This window comes from Lygodium microphyllum, chromosome 1 (genome assembly GCF_053477565.2).
Source record: "Lygodium microphyllum isolate KBCC chromosome 1, Lygodium_microphyllum_v1.1.10, whole genome shotgun sequence".
Taxonomy (NCBI): Eukaryota; Viridiplantae; Streptophyta; class Polypodiopsida; order Schizaeales; family Lygodiaceae; genus Lygodium; species Lygodium microphyllum.
The window spans coordinates 177693002-177698287 of NC_141135.1; the positions used below are offsets into that span (position 1 = coordinate 177693002).

A 5286-nucleotide genomic window follows, 5' to 3' on the forward strand; every position below is an offset into this window, starting at 1 on the left:
AAATTCAAATAAACATTCACTTAAAGTTGTTTTGAAAGAGTAGCAACGATATAAGAAATTGCGTATATCACACAATGGTAACAATAGGGGGTGATCAAACTCTTTGTAAGACTTCCTTACACACAATATTAATAGTTGAATCGGCACAACAATCATTGTCATGCACCAAGATTTTCAACCAAGCAGAGGATTTCACTCAAGAAAAGCTACCCATGCATAAAGACTAGGCTTTTAAGATAGAGCCCCATTGAACTCAAAGTTTTTCCACGAGCCTTGTTAATAGTCATTGCAAATGCCAGTCTTAAAGGAAACTATCAACACCTCATAGAGAATGGAAAATGCAAGGTTGTTGGAATAAATGTGATTCTTGGGATGAATGCTTTGGCACCAAAGTTTGTGCAAATAATGATCTCAGCTTCCAAAACTTTGCTACTAAAAGCCTTGAATATCAATCTCGTTCCATTACATAACTCTCTCATAGGATTCGAGTTTCAAAGAAAAATAATCGACACATTTCAAGAGCAATAAATGTGGTGGAAAACCACCTCCAAGCTCAAGAGAATTCAAATATTCTATAGAGTAGAGAAACGTATTATCATCTTTATCAACAATACTATTAGCACTATAATATTGCCTCATGTCTCTTGGTATCAAGCACAAAGCTTCAAAATTTAGATGTTCCACCTCTACATTTGTAAACAAATGTCTTACTTGCCCCCTAGGACCATCCAAAAAGAAGAGCTTGTCAAACTACAAAGTACTAAGAATGGCATGGAATGGAAAAGCTTGCCCCTTATTGATTTTTGATCTCATTGATTCAGTGGTTTGTTTCTCACTACATTGATCATAATCAAGCCCCTCAAGTATAAGAGGATTTCCATGTGACACTCCACTTTGCAACTAAACTTTGGGCATCCTAGGAAAATTTGATAGAGCACAAGCATGTTGCCTTGAGAGCGATTGCATGCACTTTAAGGCTTCATTGCTTGCCTCAATATTAACCAATCACCTTGCAAGCCATCTAGTTCAGATTTGATAGAGCACAAGCATGTTGCCTTGAGAGCAATTGCATGCACTTTAAGGCTTCATTGCTTGCCTCAATATTAACCAATCACCTTGCATGCCATCTAGTTCAAATTTATAAACAATATCCTCTATAAGTTGGATTTCAAATCTCTCCCACAATCTTCTTAGAGAGCACAGTTCACAAAACACCAATATTGTCGCAAATAAATTTCTTAACTACACACACAACTACATGTTTGAGGCCTCTTGCAAACAATTTAACCATTCATCATCACTCTCCAATATACCCATTGCCATGCAAACTTCCTTGAACATTGGATACAACACACACCCAAAAATTCTTAAGCCCTCAAAAGATTTTCTCCCTATGCAAACCATCAAGAGCATTCTTAAATAGTATCATTCACTGCATGTTGGTGACACAAAGAACAACTAGCCGATGGTGTTTTCTTTTTTTTTCTCTTTGTCCATGCCCTTCTGCTTGCATTCCAAACCCATCAAGTAGGGAAATCTTGGTACATTAGCATCCTTACTTCAGGATACTATTGATTGCAGGAAAAACACCCTATAAGGGTGGTATTCTGAGCATTATGATTGGAAACCATATCCTGCACATCATCATCGTGTTGGAATACCACTCTGTTTTCTCGTGGCACATGGACTTGCAAGCTCTAAGCATCGGCCTTCTCATTGTGAATGTGAAAATCCAAAATACACCAACATGCCTCAAAGGCAGAGGAGGGGTAGTGAGCATCAAGGTATCTATCAATCTCATCAACCATTTGAAACGTAGTATTTGTAGTATCACATCCTGATCTCACCGATGCAAGCCTAATTGTAGCTCTATCATGCCCCCTTGTAAATGTACTTGTAAAGATATTTCATTGCAGTGATAATGGAATATATTTCAACATTGATGTGTGCATTATATTTTTTTGAAATATATAGATTGTAGGACACAATCCAATGATTATCAATGACATGGCCTCTAATATTCACACTATTTCCATCATCACGTCTCCTGTAAACTGGATAACTAGTATCATTAACAACGATCTCAAGGACGAACTTCTTAGGATACCCCTTTGTGCACTTCCCTTCACTCATACATGGATTGTGTGAATTAAATGGCTCACAAGGCCCATGTATATTACATCTAGTCATTGTCTCATGTAATATAGGGAACTTCTCTTTGTCTCGTAGCTCTTTGCAAACAATCTAATCATAATGCTCTATTGTTGTAGGCTTGAGTGGCTCTTCTAGAATCAATAATGTATGAGAGTGGGACAACCCTCTCTTTTGGAATTCTATCACACTAACATATCCATCCACACTACCAAAAAGCTTTTTCTTAATAAGCATGTTCATCAAATCCACATGGTTTCCACGGAAGACACAAAGAATAAAGTTAGTCCAATCATGTGCTAATTGCCCTTGCAAGAGTGCCTGCTGCCAATCTCTGGCCAGTTTGGATTACATATAAAACTTACAAACAAATCGAGCCTCCCCTTTGCACGAAAAATTCCCATTGCATCCTGATACAATTGATGCATGAACCTTGGAGCACCAATAAAAGAGGAAGGCAGAACGATTCTCTTTCCAGCATTTGCACCCACAACACAAATGTTTGCATTGTCTACACCATAAACCATATTTTCCAAGCTTTGCATGCAATGGTTGTTGATTTTAACGGCACCAGGCAAGCCTACACTGCTCAACAACATAGTATGCATCCACCATGAATTGTTGCAATAGCCTTCCTCCTCTCAAAAGACATGCATTTGAGTCATTGTGCACTTGACTATAGTATGCATAAAATTGCATTTGCATGATACAAACCTTACATGTTAAGCTCTCTAAAAGCACATCATTTGGCACATCTCTCCACTTGGGAATACTAATTCATATAGCATTATCATGTACACCTAATGTAAATTAGACATCCTCACACATTGGCCCTCTTAGGTAAAGACATGGATATCATGATTGTTGAGCTCATTCTCATCACCATTCCTAGGCATTGTTGCAGAAATATCATTTCCAATAGGCACTACACCTTGATGTTGAGCGTCTCTCTAAGTGAAAAGCCTATGTGTAGACATTGTGACTATGCATCATCTCTTGAAGCTCTTGCAAAAATTTGTGAATCAAGTTATGCATCACATGCAAATGAATTGCTAGTTCATGCTCTGTATCATGTGCATAGAGCTCTGCAAACTGGGGTTGACGCTCAAAATCATGCATCATTGGACCAATGCGATGATATGCCGAACCATGTACACAAAAAGTGTACCCATTTCTAGTGGTATCTAAAAGCTCATCCACATGTGCACCTCTTAAAACAAACAAAAGAGCACTATTATACCCTTGAATGTTATTTTTATACTCTTGATTATGGGTACAGTGACTTCCCAATAGATTATGAAAAAGTAGGGGTGGTTCTTGCAAAGGCACTAGTCTAACCTTACCATTCTTGCAACAATGTTTGCCAAATATTTGCGAGTACACAATCCTTGTCTCCACAACCCACAACAATGTAGGGCAATGTATGCTTGTGTTGCAAAGGTCCCAATGGAAAGCCCTTAAATTTGGATCTCTAAAGGTAAGAAAGCTTTTTCTATAGGATTCATAGGGCTAATAGCAGAAGGTTCCATATGTTTTAGAAAGCTTCAAGACTTGCAAAGGAAGGAATGGCAACATGTTGGTAATGTTCAAAAGAGCTTGAAGGAAAGTGGTGTGATTGAAGATGATGAAGGCATTTTAGGAGTTTTTGAAGAAGTTTCTTTTGTTGATACCATTGGAGATATTATAGCCATAGTTAATTCAAATCTAGAGGATGATAATGAAGTTGTCAAAGTATGTTCAGTGGACATGTACAAAGTGATTGAAGGCTTCAAAGAAGACATGTCTTCCAAAGTAAGTGAAGGACTAAAAGTGCATGTGAAGACCAAGTACAAAACTATCGCTAAAAAGGTAAAAAATGTTGCTCAACCTCCACCTTCTAATAGTATAGAGAAGATGAATCAAGCCTCTCAACAACCAAGCCTACAAGATCCACGAAGAGTTGGGCATACAATTACACCAAAGACTTTAAAGAAATTGAAGATTGGATACAAGGGATTTCTTACACTAGAGGAGAAAAAGTGCCTCTAAGAGATGCTAACAAAACATGGTAAGGCCTTTGCTTTTCAACCACATGAGATTGGATGTGTGAATCCTAGTGTTGTTGCTCCAATGGTTATTTTCATTGTGCCTCATGTGCCTTGGAACTTGAGACCTATTCTTATTCGTAAGGCTCACTTACCAAAGTTGATTAAGTTGTTGAATGAAAAGATCAGGATGGGTATTTTGGAGCCCTCTTATGCTCCATATTCAAACAGGTGGTTCACAATGCCAAAGAAGAATGGATTTTTGAGGTTTATATAGGATATGCAATTGGTGAACAAAGTGACCATCAAGAACATTGGTACAAGTCCAATTGTAGACGAGTTTGTAGAAACTTTTGAAGGAAGGGAAATTTATTCTATGGGATACCTCTACTTTGGATATGATCAATTTTAGTTAGATGTGGATAGCAAGGTGGATAGCAAGGATTTAACAACTATGAGGACACCTTTGGGTTTAGTAAGGATGTGTACCTTACCTTAGGGAGCAACCAACTCAGTTGCACATATGATAAATAGGATTAAAAAATTCATTCATGACTTCATACCACAAGTTACTATGCCTTTTCTTGATGATATGCCTATAAAAGGGTGCAAAGAAGGGGTCAACAATGAGATAGTAGATTCAAGGGGGGTGTCACAAATTTGTTGCAAATTATATTTTTGATTGTGAGAAGATCTTATCTAGGTTAGAAGAGGTAAATCTTACTCTTTCTGGATCAAAGTTAGTTTTTGGAGTCAAGGGCCTAATGGTTGAAGGCCTCCTCTAATAAAGGTTGAAGCCATTCAAAAGATGAAGGATACTTGTACTTCCATAACTAAGGTGAGACGATTCTTGGGTGCATGTGTTTTCTATCTAATACCACACTTGGAATATGTAGCAGATGCACTCTATCGATTGTTGAGAAATGTCAAAAGTTTTATTGTCATGAATCACATGAAAAGGCAATGAGAAAGTTGAAACATTTGTTGTTATCTGCACCCACACTAAGGAAAGTAAATTATGAGTGTGGAAGGCCTATCATTGTTATAGTGGATACTAGTCCAACAATAATTGGGTGGGCTATCGGACAAGATGATGAAGAGGGAAATAGAT

The 5286-nt window shown here is 37.7% G+C and overlaps 1 pseudogene; it reads left to right on the forward strand.

Annotated features, from left to right (window-relative positions):
* Window positions 1-1747: 1747 nt before the first annotated feature.
* Window positions 1748-4587, forward strand: LOC148042016 (uncharacterized; annotated as a pseudogene).
* The last annotated feature ends 699 nt before the right edge of the window (window positions 4588-5286 follow it).